Source organism: Hyla sarda, chromosome 5, assembly GCF_029499605.1.
Source record: "Hyla sarda isolate aHylSar1 chromosome 5, aHylSar1.hap1, whole genome shotgun sequence".
In the NCBI taxonomy this organism is placed as follows: Eukaryota; Metazoa; Chordata; class Amphibia; order Anura; family Hylidae; genus Hyla; species Hyla sarda.
This window is the reverse complement of record NC_079193.1, coordinates 298133161-298150033: the sequence shown is the minus strand read 5'-3', so window position 1 is coordinate 298150033 and position 16873 is coordinate 298133161.

Below are 16873 nucleotides of genomic sequence, written 5' to 3'. Positions count from 1 at the left end.
GGATCCTGCATGTGTGAACGTACCCTTAGTATTATTTTCACATATTCTGTGCTGCTTAATTGGATGCATTCCCAGGGAGCCAAATTTTTACTTCATGCTATGGCTGTATGAAGGGAAACTCTGTATCCTAAATAGCCTTCCCCCTTATTATATTCTATTCAATTAATCAGTAAATATTTTTAGGGTCTAAAACTAAATGATGTTCAATTTTGAAGGAATATTTTACTTTCTACATTAAGGGTCTATTCACACAGAGTATCCTGCACATAATTAAAGGGATTATCCAACATAAGGTGACTTCACTGATTACCTGTCAACCAGTAATGGACATGCTTACTGTCACGGAGCGCTCACGGCGTGCCTCTACATGCAGCGAGTGCTGCTTCCGTGTCACCCGAGGGGACGCGATCCGAGGCACGTGACGTGCCCGCTATCGGATCGCGCCCCATGTCTCTCACCTGCTCTCAAGGTCGCGCGCGCGCTGGGTCTCTCAGATTTAAAGGGCCAGTGCACCATTAATTGGTACCTGGCCCAATTAGTTCCAAGCACTCCCAACACTATAAAAACCCACTTGCCCTTCCTGTCCCTGCCGGATCTTGTGCCAGTGAAAGCGTTCCCGTGTGTCCTTTGCCTGTGTATCCAGACCCTTGCTGTTGCCCTTGACTACGAACCGTTGCTGCCTGCCCTGACCTTCTTCTACGTCTGACCTTGCCTTTTGCCTAGTCCTTCTGTACCGCGCCTGACTCAGCAGTCAGTGAGGTTGAGTCGCTATCGGGTGGAACGACCTGGGGGTTACCTGGCGCTGCAAGTCCATCCCGCTTTGCAGCGGGCTCTGGTGAAAACCGGTAACCCCTTAGATTCTGTTCCCCTGGTATGGCCCACGCCATCACCTCACTGACATAGAGGATCCACTACATGTGTCTAACCGCATACCACTCCGGATCCTGACAGTAGATCCGGCCATGGATTCAGCTAAGGTCCCGCTGCCCAGTGTTGCTGACCTAACCTCCGTGGTCGCCTAGCAATCACAGCAGATAGCGCTACAAGGACAACAGCTGACTCAGTTGACTGCTATGCTGCAACAGCTTCTGCCGCAACAACAGCAACCATCTCCTCCGCCAGCTCCTGCATCACCTCCGCAGCGAGTGGCCGCTTCCAGACTCCGCTTGTCTCTACCAGACAAGTTTGATGGGGACTCTAAACTGTGCCGTGGATTCCTGTCCCAGTGTTCCCTACACCTGGAGATGATGTCAGACCAATTTCCTACAGAACGGTCTAAGGTGGCGTTCGTGGTCAGTCTGCTGTCTGGAAAGGCCTTGTCCTGGGCCAAACCGCTTTGGGACTGCAACGATCCTGCCACTGCTACTGTCCAGTCCTTCTTCTCGGAAGTACACAGTGTCTTTGAGGAGCCAGCCAGGGCTTCCTCAGCCAAGACAGCCCTATTGAATCTAGTCCAAGGGAGTTCTTCAGTGGGCGAATATGCCATTTAGTTCCGCACCCTTGCCTCTGAGTTATCCTGGAATAATGAGGCCCTCTGCGCGACCTTCAAAAAAGGCTTATCCAGTCACATCAAAGATGTTCTGGCCGCACGAGAGATTCCTGCAACCCTGTCTGAACTCATCCATTTGGCCACCTGCATCGACATGCGTTTCCCTGAAAGACGCCAGGAGCTTCGTCAGGAAAAGGATCTTGTTCACACCAGGCGGTTTCCTCCCCTGGCACCTCTCTTCCAGCGTCCTTTGCAATCTGTTCCTGTGCCTTCCGCCGAGGAGGCTATGCAAGTGGAGCGGTCTCGCCTGACCCAACAAGAGAGGATTCGCCGGAGGAACGAAAACCTGTGCCTGTACTGTGCAAGCACCGAACATTTCCTAAAAGACTGTCCTATTCGTCCTCCGCGTCAGGGAAACGCTCACATCTAGTTAACGTAGGAGAGGCGTTGCTAGGTGTGAATTCTTCCTCTCCACGACTGACTATACCTGTGCGGATTGCCATACCCCCTAATACTAATACTTCCTTCTCCGCTGTGGCCTTCTTGGACTCGGGTTCAGCAGGAAGTTTCATTGAAGCCTCCCTTATAAAACTGGCTATTTCCTGTTTTTGTGCCCTCCCTCCAACTACAATGATCGTCCTCCCACCCATCGGTCGCTTCACCCAATGAAGCACTGACACGCTCCCTTTCAGCACCTCAAGATCACATAAGAATTGCAAGACCAGACATCAAACACAGGTACAGACACTATATTATTAACTACTAACTTTACAGCCACTGTAGCATAGTCAAATAAAATAAAAAATCTTGGAATACCCCTTTATTGCTGCAGATTTAATGCTATGTTAAATCATGTAGTTTACATTGAAGTTGGCAGCATCAAATATGTGCAGGATACTGGATGTGTAAATACACCCTAAAAGTTTAATATGACACATGCCACATATAAAATTTGCCACACATGCTCTATACATAGGACACAAGCCACTCATGAACCACTTCCAAAAATAGGATACAGACATCTCCCACATTTAGGACACATAACACATCTGGACCACTGACATTTAGGAAATATGCTGCACACCCAATAAGACACATTTCAAACATGTACTACTTATCTATACAACAGATACTGCCCATGCTTTAGTCACACAAAGTACACATTATATACAGATCACTCAGGCTACAAATTCAAGTGTCCACAGCAAAAAGAATTAGAATGGCACTCAAATACATGAAATGATCTCAATGCTTTATTTATGCCATCTAAGTACAAAAAAAAAAAAAGCAAAGGATAGTGTAATTAAACACAGCAGGATAATTAGTTACAGCTGTTTCACACACACGCAAGTGTGCTTCATCAGATCAGTAGTCTGGCGATGCACACCTGCGGACCTCACTACAGGGCCAATCAAATCCATTGCCCTCCTCCCAAAAGGTACCTCTATAATGGGCAATGGTATTTAAGGAGTCCTAAAAAGTGACAACAGGAGCAGTTAGTTGACACTCTGGACATGACTTACAATAACGCTGCACTGTACCCCTGGCTAAAAATGGTGCAAAAATATACTCCCTGGCCTTTTCACACCTAGAGCATGTTTTTGTATGAGATCGAAGATGAATGTGATATGTGTGGTGTACTACGAGCTAATTCACAGTAGGTGCAAGTGTGTGTTAAAAGGTACAACCCATAGACGGAGTTTCACATGGCTCTTTTGATTCTGTAGTACGTTTCTTTTTGTAATTTTTTATCTATCTTTAGCTGTTTTACCTAGATTGTACTGGTATTTAGTGCACATAAGAAAATAATGGTTACCTTACAGCTAATTACCCTTATTACCCTTTCTAAAAACAGGTGTGCTGGGTATACTAATACAATCAGGTAGGAAGGTCCAGTACGCATGAGTAAGGGGCGTACCCCAAAATGTCACATCAGACCCCTGGTGATCTTTTGGTGTGATCGATGTCTGCCAGCCGTTATGAATGTTTATACCTACTTATGTGTTTATACCTTACGAAAAAAGTGAAAAACCTATGAAAAAACATCTAATAAAGATGAAGAAAGGTACTTCAGAATCATAAGTGCTTCCTTATAAAATACATAATAATGCCGCTAAGCATACACCTTTACCCATATGCTTGAATAGAGTACTATAAGGAGCCAGGTGAAACTCCGTCTATGGGTTGTACCTTTTAACACACATTTGCACCTACTGTGAATGGACTTGTGAATTCACCCGTGTGTTTAATTAACGAATACGTTATAAAAATGACTGAAAATAAGGCAGAGGCCTTCTTTACCGAAAGAGATCGAAATAGAATTCTCACACAAGCCACTACTGCCGGCATCTCAATAGCGTTATTGAAAGAGCAATGTAAAGCAGACCATGTTAAAAAGCTTCAAAATCTCTCTAGAAAGGAGATTGCTTTTCATGCTTCCACCCTCACTGAGTACTTAAAAATGCAAAGAATTCCAAGAGGTCTACGTTGCAAATTGACCACCACACTGTTGCCAGATGATGCAATATATCACCAGAAATGGAACGCCATGAACAATAGACATTCACTTGATTTAATGCTTCTAACTAGGGATCGACCCATATATCGATTTTTTAGGGCCGATACCGATAATGTGTGGAGTTTAGGGCCGATATACTGATATTCCAGTATAAATTATCGCCTATTTATCCCCCCCCGCGACACCGCTGCAGATCATTGATTTAAAGTGGGCGCTTTAAATCAATGAACTGCAGCGGCTTTTGCGGTACCATAGGCCGCCGCTGCCACCCGCTTCTCTCCCCCCTGCCTGTGTGGGGGTCTTCCTGAGTCCTATCACCGCGACCGAGACCTCATTGCCTCTCCCATCCCCGGTTTTATAATTACCTGTTCCCGGGGCCGATGGCTTCCTCCAGAGCTGTCACTGTGCGCACTGACGGTGACGTTGCGTTGAGGACGTCACTCGTCATTGCGCACAGCGTAACACAAGATGCACCCGGAGCCAGAAGTAGCGTGGTCCCCGGCCCCTGGGAACAGGTAATTATAAAACCGGGGATGGGGGAGGCAATGGGGCCGGGGTGGTGCGATGGGGGGGGGGGTGCGACGCGGTGCGGTGGGTCGGTGGGGGAGGTGCAGTTGGTGGTGCGGCACGGTGCGGTGGGGGCGGTGCGAGGGGCGGGGCATTATCGGATTATCGGCAAGGTAATTGCTGATACCGATAACGCCCAAAATCGGGAATATCGGCCGATAATATCGGCCAAACCGATAGTCGGTCGATCCCTACTTCTAACTGTCCAACATTTGCAACTGGCTATCGATCCTTTGAAAAAGGAAATAGCAGAGATCAATGAAAAACTAAAAACGCTTAAAACATCAGTAGAGTATGAACAGATACAAAGTAAACTCACAGCAAATATGGAAAAAATAAAAACCACAGCCCTCCAAAATAAACTATAAAAGATTGAAAGAGATATGAGGGATTACCTACAAAATCGAGTGTATACTTAGGCTGAAGAAAGATGGCAATTAGGACAAATTAGAAGCGATCCAATTTTCTACACCTGATTCATCAGATATAGATAAATGTGAACTACCATCTAAAGGAAAACCAAAAGTAGAAGAAAGGAAAACAAAGAGTTCTACAGAAAGCAAAGGATCGTAAACTACAACAGACGAGAAAGACTCAGCAAGAAAGAAAAAAGAGAAAGAAAAAAAACAATAAAAACTTAATACAAGACTTAGTAGTTAACCTCTTAAGGACGCAGGGCGTACCTGTACGCCCTGCGCCCGGTCCCGGTCTATAACGGGTCATAGCGGGTCAGTCCCCGTGGCTAATGAAAGCTGTGATCCTGGGATAATAGTGTGCGGACACAGAGTTCAAATTTGATCGCTGTGTCTAAAGTAACAAAAATACACTCTCAGTCGGGCTGATCGGGAACATCGCGGTGAAATCACAGCAAAAAAGTGCCTTACCTGCCTCCTGCTCGTCCGATTAGCGATTGATTGCTCCAAGCATGAAATCCAGGCTTGAGCAATCGACCGCCGTTACCACTGATCATTGCCATGTTAATGCACGGCGATGATCTGTGTAGCAGATCAGTGTGTGCAGTGCTATAGCCACTAGAGGGGACTATAACACTGCAAAAAAAAAGTTTGAAAAAAAGTTAATAAAGATCATTTAACCTCTTCCCTAATAAAAGTAAGAATCACCCCCTTTTTCCCTGTATAAATAATAGAAGAATGAAAATGAATATGTGGTGTCCCGGTACTGGACCTGGTCCCGTACCTTAATCGTAGGTCCCCATAGTCAGAGTTCCTCCATGCTGATAGGGCTCTCTTTGGTGGGTTAACCTTTAGTCACCTCATAATGTCTTAAAAAATTTATATAGTTAATATATTTTCTAATGGTAGAAGTAATGTACAGGACCTTAGGTCATGTGATATTTAATAATTCCGTTATGCTAAGGTTAAGGACCTTTTGGGTCATGTGATGAGGTCATGTGATGTAACCAGAATCCTTTGTACTAGGACTGACAGGTTTAGGGAACCAATAAGCTTTGATCCTGCCCCTTGAGATATAAGGGCACTGTTAGCCAATAATCTTTCTCTTGCTCTCTTGTTCCTGCGCTGAGAAAGCAGTAACAGCTCCGTACAATTCTGCAAGACAATCTAGGCCTGAAGCCTACCAATTCTGCACCTTTCTAAACCGTGAGTTTAATCCAACTCCATCCTGCTAATCCTATGTGACTGCTGGACCAAAACCTACCCCTAAATCCAGTAAAGCAGCGTATAGAAAGAAATCAAAGCTTGTTTCCTACTAAGTCCCAGCCTACCTGTGAGGAGCCTAAATCCCAGTCCTCTTGTAAAGACTGTTGTTAATTGCATCCTGCATAAAATCTGCAGTAAAGTTATTTCAAGTTTATTACAATTCCGGCTGTGGACAATCCTTTATTCCTCCCTATCGTTTTAGCCCACCGTTTTCTTCCTATGGCTATACCCCTTGATGGCTTGTAGGCTACTGGCCCTTTAAGAGGCCTAGTGTGGGGCTGCAGTGGCCTGGATTGTTGGGGCTTCAGCGGCGTGGACTGCACTAGGCTCTAGTGCCTCCCCCTTACGGTGCAATTCTTTTGGGATGCTGCTGGGCACTAAAGGGTGTATACAGCGGCCCCCCGGTATCAGCGACTTACTTTTCGCAGGCACTGGCAGAGTCTGCGCAGCAGCGGGTACTTGACCGGAACCTCCAGAGCCGGGCGTAGTCACTGGAATTTGTGGCACGGTTGTGTCCAGGAATCTTTCTGCTTTAGTCCCCTCGGCAAAGGGCTCCGGTTCCATCTTGGGACTCCACCACGTGGATCACTCGGACTCCACCATCTTCCTGCTCTCTGCCAGCACTTCCTGTAGACTGAAGAGGTTGGGCTCTGCTTCGCCTTTTATATTGGTCTCCAACAAGATGGCCGCCAGCCGGAAGGACGTCATCAGCGGGGCCTGGGACCGGAAGCGACTCAGCGATGCATCCTCTTCATCCTCCCCCCTGGCAACAAGGGGCGGACCTTTCAAGTTCCATTTTGGGCTGGACCCCACGACATAATCTCCACTCCCGGGTGCGGGATGCTGGCTCTCGTGGGAAACTTTGGTGCGCTTCTCGACCATCACGTTAACCCTTACAGGTACAGCAGACATTTTGGCGCGCAACATGGCCTCCGGCCTGACTTTGCACATTGTAAATCCAACTTCTGCAGACTTCTTTACCACCGACAATACTGTAATTTTCCCCTCCCTCTCCACTTCTTCAGCGCCAGTATAGGAAAATATTTCAATGACACAGTCCCGTACACTTTGCTTGCGCACACTTTTTGGCGACAGCATACAATTTTAGACACACTTTAGACAGTTTAGACACAGTTCAGACTTGGGGAAAAGGACTTGCGGCAACTTGCACATGGCACACACCCGCATACTGTTAATGGGTGGCCTGACTTGACTTGGTGGTTAAGGCACACACCTGTATCCTGTTCGTGATGCCAAAGTTGTGGTGACCCATGGTGTATGGCGGGACCACGGGGTGTAGCGGTGTAGGTGTAAGATGGTATTAACCAGTGGGGCAAGGTGTTCTTGATGCCAGAGTGGTTTTTGGGTACCAGAACCACGCGAATGATATTTCCGCTATTCCAAAGGCTAATTAGTGAAAGAAGAGTCCACAACCAGTTATGGTTTAATGGAGGCTTTACTGAGTTCAGATAGATGGTATTATCTTCACGGCTAGGCCAGAAACACAGAAAGATCTTGCAGCTTGCTGGGACCAATTAGACTTGTAATTGACTTTGATAATTATCTTTAGGCTTGACTTTAGACTAGACTTGACTATGGGTAGTGACAGCATACATAGACTTTTGAATTACTGGAATGACTGTAGCGTTGCTACTTCCAGGTGCTAGTCACTAGCACTGAGGTATCTGGTGTTTGCTGGTCTCAGTAAAGACTGATGGTACAAGAGAGAGAATGGTAATGGCCGGCCCCTTATATAGAGGGGGGCTGAACCAAAGCCCTTTGGTCAAGCTGTGGGTCATAGGTTAAGCTGGGGCTCTCTGGGTAACATCATGTGACAACATAACATAACATGTGACATTCCACAGGTCCTTCAGACACCTCACAGGTCCTTTAGACTAGCTATACATTAATACACTGACTATAATCCTATGACAATAAATGACACTTATAATAACAGTTGGGAGACACTGAAGGAGAGTCCCCAGGTCACTGAGGGACTCAAGCTGACAGGGCCTAAGGGTAGTACAGAACCATACAAACACAACAAGAACGTGGTCTAAAATGTCAGGAAGTGCTCGAGCCCAAATGCTGATGTCCATTTATAAGGAATAGCAAGTCCTGCACTTGTGGTCCGTTGCTAAGGGCAATCCCCAGCAAAAAACGCATACAATGGAGGATGTCTGCAACTGACCACAAGGACCAACAAAATCATCCTTACCCGATGAATGGGTGTGTGGATGTGAACATAGAATAGTACAAAAACACAACATACATAAGTGCACTGATGTGGTGGACCAAAAGCTTTTGTAATTGCGCATTTGCCCCTGTTTTGCTTATCATGTACAGGCAGGTTTAGGCTAGGTCACGCATCACTTGAGAAACCTTGGCGTTGGTATGCGGGCTCAGGTATGTCCTTCATATAAGGATATACTGGCTAATGTCTCAATTTTACATCAGTTTTGAGGGTTAGTCAATGTCATTGTTACATCCACCACATCAGTGCACTTATGTATGTTGTGTTTTAGTACAGAACCATGGTCTGTACTGGGACATTACAACAGCTATATGCCCAGATTCATGGCATTGCCAACACACATTGCCTTGAGAACCAGGTTGTTGCCTGAATGTCCCAATGGGCCTGGGCCCTGCTTGCTCCACCCCGAGCTACCTCCTTTTATAACATTTCTCATCCCTTAATAAATTGGAGCAGTATTACCAATAGTTTAGACAATCTATTGTCTCTAGTTCTGGCATGTCTGGGAGTTGCCTGGAGAAGCTTCTCATTGGTGCTGTACCTCTCCAAGAGGTTTGTAGGCCACACTTGTGCAACCCAGTGCTGGATTCTAGGTGGCAGCAATCTGATGAACTTATCCACCATTTGGCCTGGGGTGGTTTCTTTAGGCTGTAGTCATTTCTTTTCTGGTGTATATGGTCATCCATCTGTGACATCTGCAGCAAACTGTCTAAAAAAATCCAGTTGTGCACTTGTCCTGCATGCACATGCACATTCACCCCAAGTCTGCCAAGGACCTTAAGCTTGGTGTAATCTCTGGCATCTTGCTCACTAAAGTTGTAGTACACCTTTTGTGCCTCTCTGGTCAGGAATTGAACCTCTACTCTCTCAAAGACCATCAGATAGGCCTCCACATCATTTGTGAGCATCATTTTTTTTTTTTTTTTGGTGAAGATTGCATTCTGGCCCCTATGAGTAGCTGCACACCTCAGGTACCTTGTATGCCAGAGGCCAACCTTTCCACCAATAGCATGTTGGCCTTGTTTTGCTGCTGTTGAAGCATGGCATAGGTTTTTGTTGCTGCAGCTTATATGCCTAACGTGCTTGCATTGCCTGTTTTTGCTGCTACAGCCTATGTACCTTGTTCTGCTGCTGAAGCGCTGCCCAGGTTTCTTGCTGCTGTTGCAGTAAGGTCAGGGTAAATGCTTGTTAGGCTCCTTGTTACCAAGCATTTGCTTGTGCCTCTGCCTGGCACTGCTGTAGAATCAAACCCCAAAAACCCTGAAAAATTCCAGGGCAATATATATGACCAACAACCATTAGCGGTTTCTGCCCCCCCCCCCCCCCCCAAGGGGCAAGCCCTAAACTAGAAATCCCCCCTCCCCCCCTAAAAAAATAAATCTTCATTGTTTTCCTCTTTAAAGTGCAATAACTATTGCAACCACCAGGTGTCAATGTAACTTTAAAAACACAGCCACTGCTCAGTCCCTAATCTTATAGCATCCAGTAATAGTCTATCACTAAACAAGTCTTGTGTTCCAGCTGATGGCCACTCCGGATAATAGTATAGATGAGTTCACTCTGGCAGTAAGTAATGGCTGCTGATTAAACATATACTATATAGCTACCGCTGACGTTTTCAAGGGAGTGAGGCTAACTCACTCCCTTGATAAAGCCATTTTAGTGTGTGTTTCTTTAAGACTGCGTTTTATATGCCCGCACCCGAAGCTCCACATGTGGGGTTTAACTGGGTGAGATGGGCCACCAGTAAATAGCAGTCTAAGACAGGGACACCATTCAAATGCTGAGCTTCTCCTGCTCTTTATTCTCAAACACAAAATGCAGCCATATTCAAACTGGCACAAAACAAAACCTGCTTGTCCAGCACCAACTTAGCAATTTAGTGTCAAACAGAATAGTTTTATTGACAGGAATAAAAAACTCACATACAGCTTGTGGAGCGTCCCAAATCAGGGACTGGGCAGATGCAGTACAATATAAGGGACATGGAACAGGGGAGAGAGTAGGGTACATGGTTACCAAAAAGGGTCAAGTAGAGAACAAAATGGGGTGTACAGATGGGCATGTGGTAAGGTAATAAATGGACGGGGGAAGATTACAGACAAACACAACTAAGCAATTTAACTTGCCCTCACTATACAGGGAGCTTACTACCCGCCACCTGACAAAACAAACTTTAAATGTATGACCTCACACGTCTGGCAATTGTCACAAAAGTCTGTTTTTTTAAGGCTTCAGTACAACTCCCATCGGAAGGTCAGGGTATTCTCAGCCTCCTGAGGCAGACTGACTCTGCTCTAGTTTTACAGACCAGTAATGAGCTGTTTTCAGCACCTGTGCTGCTGTGGATTCGTTTGAGAACCTGTAGTCCCTAGCAGCTATGGTCTGCTACAGATTTAGATGGGCACTGTCAGATATAAAAACATTTTATAAGTTGTACATCTTGGCAAAACAATAGTTTTTCTAATATACTTCTTTAAAAAAAAAAAAAAAATAAATCACATTTTATTAAAGAAAACTGTTTTTGAAAATCCCACCAGTAGGGGTCCCCATACTTCTTGGGACACTTATGAGTCCCACAGCAGCATGAGCGTGTCCAAGGGTCATAGACATGAGATGACTGATTTACAAGGCTGCAGGAGGAACACAACCTGCAGCCACACTGCTGTAACACAGAGTTTTACCAAACATGTGCCTCCAGCTGTTGCAAAACTACAACTCCAAGCATGCCTGGACAGTCAAAGGATGTCTGGGCATGCTGGGAGTTGTAGTTGTGCAAAAGCCATAGACAGAGTGAGGGAGGAAGAGGAGTCATCAAGAGAAGGACATGCTCTCTCCCTTTGACAAGATGAAAAAGACATTGAGCAGCTATAATAAGCAATCAATTTTTTAGTGAAATATGGGTGATAGAGTCATAAAAATGACATAAAGTACATGATCAGGATGAGGTACTTAGTAAAATATAACCATTTTAGTTTTTTTTTTTGTGAGCTATGACAGGTAAGCTATAAGTCTTTCCTTGGTTTTCCCATATCTCACCCAGCTTTTTGTGGATTCCTTTCCATGTCAGAAGATAAACTGACCTTGTGGCAGGTACCCAGAATCTGTGTATCAGACAGCTTTGTGGACACATACGTAAAACAATGGAATTGCTGTTTCTGAACTGAGGTAACACATTCTAAAGATATAATTGTCTACCTGGACCTTACTTCTGAGAAACGTAAACAGTAATCTACTAAAAGGACACTTAGTGAAGTTTTGTATAATCAGTTCTCAAGGTAGACAATACTAGTCTATTGTTCCCAAGGACAGTCATAAATACTAGGATTAGATGCGATATTCCTCAGCTATTTTGCTCAGAGCTGTTTTCTGTAGTGAATCATTTTAGAAACAGTTCTGTATCACAAAAGCAGTGCTGCTTCAGAAGACTGTGGACACTATGCCAGCTTGTGATATGTGAATAAACCTGCTCTCCAAGGCAGTAGGAGCATATACAATGTGACCCTTGGATCAGAATAGGTTACGCATCCTTAGTATAGGTAGATGTAATTGCATGTAGATATATTGATTTATATACAGTAGCTAACAATAAGTATTCGTATACGCAGAGATGCTTATCCCAGAATTTTTACTTTTTCTGTTTCATAGATAAATAAGGCCCCTTCTGGGCACTAGAAGGAACAGGCTTTTCTCCTGCATAGCTATAGGTTCGGTAAGCAGCAACTTACTGCTCATTCACTAGGTGGTGCAGAGATACTGTCAAATTGCACTTCTCCAAAAGGCTGCAATAAAACTTGGGTTTTCCAAGCTAATTTGATTAATGGCCTATCGATGGAAAAGATCTAAGGCCCCCATCCCATCCCCCCCGCCGATCAGCTAATCAATCATATACACAAGAAAGTGGACTCAGCTTCAATAATCTACCATGGGGTGCTACTATGTGTATCAGTACAGTGATCCCTCAACATACGATGGTAATCCATTCCAAATGAACCATCGTTTGTTGAAACCATCGTAGGTTGAGGGATCCGTGCAATGGAAAGAATATGAAGTTATACTCACCTGTCTCCGCCGCTCCGGACCCGTCACCACTCGTCACCGCTGCCCTGGATGTCGCCTTCCATCGGTGTCGCCGCGTCCCCGGGGTGTCCCCGACGCTCCGGAAGTCTCTGCTTCCCCGGGATCCTCGCTCTCCGTCGCCGCCATCACTTCACTACGCACGCCGCTCCTATTGGATGACGGGACGGCGTGCGCGGCGACGTGATGACCACGAAGGAGAGCACCGGCGATGCAGGGGATCCCAAAGAGGACGCTTCGGACCCCCGATGACAGGTGAGTGATCATCACCACAGCACACGGGGCACCGTAAACGGCTATCCGGCAGCAGCTGAAGCAGTGTGCGCTGCTGGATAGCTGTTTATGCGATGGCCCCGACATACAAAAGCATTGTATGTTGATGCTGCCTTCAACATGCGATGGCCTCTGAGAGGCCATCACATGTTGAAATGATCGTATGTCAGGGCCATCGTAGGTCGGGGGGGGTAACTGTATACATAGAGTACACCAAGAAAAGAAAAAAAGATACAACATACAGCGCACACCCAATTTGTATGTATAAAACTAATATTTTATTACATATTTTCATATCCAATACACATCAGACAAAACAAAATCAATTAAAGGGCACAAAGCCACCTCACAACGGGGTAGGGTCTAGGAGGGCACCTGCCTGGATTTATCTTCCATCTGCTGTCCCTGGCCTTTGTTTTCCCAGCATTGTATTGGTCACTATTGTACAGGTTGTATACTCATTATTGGTCTGGGTAAAGTGCATATATACATATCCTCTTATGTCAGGCCATTAGGGTCAGCGTATAATATACATATTGGGATAGAGCAGATGTTTTGTCTGATGTGTATTGGATTTGAAAATATGTAATAAAATATTTGTTTTATACATACAAATTTCACACAGTGAATGAGGCCTAAAGCAGTGGGTGCTGGTCACTGCATAGTGGCCGGGCATTACTGCAAGGTATAGGAGATATGATGTCTGATCGTGGGGGTCCCACGTGATCTCTGTGCAGCACCTGTGCCACACTCAGCATTCTAAAAAGGATGTTTAGAAAACTGGGTTTGGGCGGCTGGAGACTAGTGATTAGCGGAAGGGGCCATATTCGAATTTGCGATATTTTGCAAATATATGTGTGGTGACCTAGTATGGGATGGTGTTTCCCCGTACCTTCCCTGCCCTGACAGACAGTGTCCCTCAGTGTCCCCTACAGTTGTTCCTCCCATGTAAATAGGTTATGTATTATGAGGAGAAATACTTTCTTCAAATCTGGTCTTTTGTATGCTCTGAAAAAATGGTGAGAGAGCGTATATAAAGAATTGTGTGTGTACACAGTTGGTACTGAAGTAAAAACAATATCTATTATATTGTATTAAAACAAATATATGTTTATTGATGTAATTGTCTATGGCAACTGCCTGCAGGGCCCTTGCAGTAGTGTCAATAGATACAAACAAATATAAAATGAATAATATAGAATATAAAAAATAAAGATTATTAAAAATGATTATGCAGATAAGTAAAAAAGGTCCAAACACACTGCTATTGAAAAAGAGACCCAGCTGGTCTCGAAACGCGTCTAGATTTTATACCCATACCAATCTATATGTATTTGCAGCATCCTCTAACCTCCCGATGCACACAGCGCATGAACTATACTACAGAGACAAGTCAACCTTACTGGTGCGCACAGCGCACAAAACTTCAGATCACTACACCGGCAAACAGATCTCCTGGTGCGCATAGTGCATGAAGCTACATAACACCACGCCGGCAAGTAGAAATTCTGATGCGCATAGCGCGTAGAAATTTGCATCACCATGCCGACAAGCAGACCTCTCCCTCCCCTGGCTCACCGGCGCTGACGACTCGCCATTCCAAGGAGCGACTAGGCGTCCGGTTCGGAAGCCGCTGTGGGTAAGTATCGAGAGCGCCGTGGGATCCCGCCAGGACAGGTAAGCCAACACTGTCCTGCAACTTCCAAACTTTGTTCAATATCATTACATAAGATTGTTGAAGTCTCTCTAAGCTATACGGAACTTTATCCACTGGATTACAATTGTACAATATTGCATTCAAAATCGCTGCCTATCCTTTTGATTGCATAATATGGACCTTTTTTACTTATCTGCATAATAATTTTTAATAATCTTTAATTTTTATATTCTATATTATTAATTTTATATTTGTTTGTATCTATTGACACTACTGCAAGGGCCCTGCAGGCAGTTGCCATAGACAATTACATCAATAAACATATATTTGTTTTAATACAATATAATAGATATTGTTTTTACTTCAGTACCAACTGTGTACACACACAATTCTTTATATACGCTCTCTCACCATTTTTTCAGAGCATACAAAAGACCAGATTTGAGGAAAGTATTTCTTCTCATACTTTCAATATTATTTTCAGGTCGCATAGGATAAGCGACCTTACACATCAGTACTCATCTGGCATAACTAAGCTTTATCAACTGGTTTTTGCGGTTAGCGCTATCTTCCTCTCTATATTAGGTTATGTATTATATTGTGTATTGTACCTTGTGCTGAGGTCCAGTCCAGTCAAATAGCGCCTATAGTGTGTGTCCAGAGCAGTGGAGGCCTCAAGTCAAGTTCTGCAGCCTCAAGTCAAGTGCAAGTAAGCTGAAGTTACTTTCCTGTCAGTCAAGTCAAGTCTTCTGTCTACTCATCATGGCCTGCACTAAATTATCCTGCCTACTACAAGTCCCAGCAAACCTGCATGCTCTCTGTGTCACTGTTCACCTCCTTGGGCCCTGGCGGTACTTTATAGACTGTAACAACTGTCTACCCTCAGTAAAGCTAGCGTTGTCCGTAAATTGGCATTGATGTCTTCATTGCCCCAGTGAATGGCCCAGGATCCAGCGGTATACCTTCGGGTGGATAAGGCTAAACCACGCCCTGGCATCACGAACACAGGAGGTTAATACCATCTGCCCCTAGGGTGCTAATATCTGCCCTGCACCACACACCCCGCCGCTATACCACATATGGACGAATATTCGTCCTATGTTCTTGAAATTCGCATATTCGCTATGTTTGTTCTCTTTTTTTTTCATGCCTAAATTCGTAGTGAAATTCGCAAAGTGCTCATGCGCAATTATATCTTTCACCTAAAAGAAGGGAGGGATCAGTGTCCTCTGACTAGAAGTGCCGATATTCTTGAATATTTGCATATTCATGAATATTTGCATACATTCATAAAAAAAAGAGAATATTTGTCATTACGACTATATCACCATATTCTAAATATTTGCAAAATCGCAAAGTGTCGATATTCGCAAAAAATTTTGCATTTTGAATATTCGCGCTCAGCACGTCACGTCATACCATGCCCCCTCGTGATGCAATGGGTGCTGCATAGTGGGACCCCCAATATCAGACATCTTATCCCCTATGCTTTGGGGACCACCACTTTAAGGGTGTATTCACCAATGCATTTTTTGCTGCAGATTTCCTGCTGATGATTTTTCTCACCAAATAGTTCCTGGAGCGTTGGGAGAAGTTGCTCATGGAGGAGGTGGATGTTTAGATTCATTCTTTATTCATGGCAGTGTTCTCCGGCAAAATTATGAGTGAGCACACATCCTTGGATGAAAAGTAAATCCAGCTGACAGATTCTATGGTATCTGAGATACAGCATATCTATCAATCACTTCATCTGCTATTTTCTGGGGTGCCAAACCTACTGATTTAAAGCCAATAGCTCTTACCCGTCTCTGCTATAGCATTGCTCTTCTATATGAAAGGTAATGTAAATGTGAGAAGCCACTAGAGCAGTGGTCTTCAACCTGCAGACCTCCAGATGTTGCAAAACTACAACTCCCAGCATGACCGGACAGCCGTTGGCTGTCCGGGCATGCTGGGTATTGTAGTTTTGCAACCTCTGGAGGTCCGCAGGTTAGACACCACTGCACTAGAGGGTCATCAAGTGCAGCTTCCAAGTCCTGCACTGACATCTATGCTTGATGCACTGTAGAGAGAATGGAGTTTCTGATGTGATCTCATGATAGCACTTCACTGTCAACACCAGAAGAATGTCGTTTTCTTATGAAAGTTGTTTCCTACTGAGCCATCAAGACACAAACATATCTGTGTGCACCTCTTTCCTAAACAGATGTTAGCGAAACAATCATTCAGGTGACAGCTATCTCTCTCAATCCCCCCCATACACATAAACGCTCAACAAGGGCAAATGTCCATGTGATGTAAATGGAGGGGAGAGCGGTAAGCTGCTGCTAGACTGCTCTGAAAGTGGATTACAACTTGG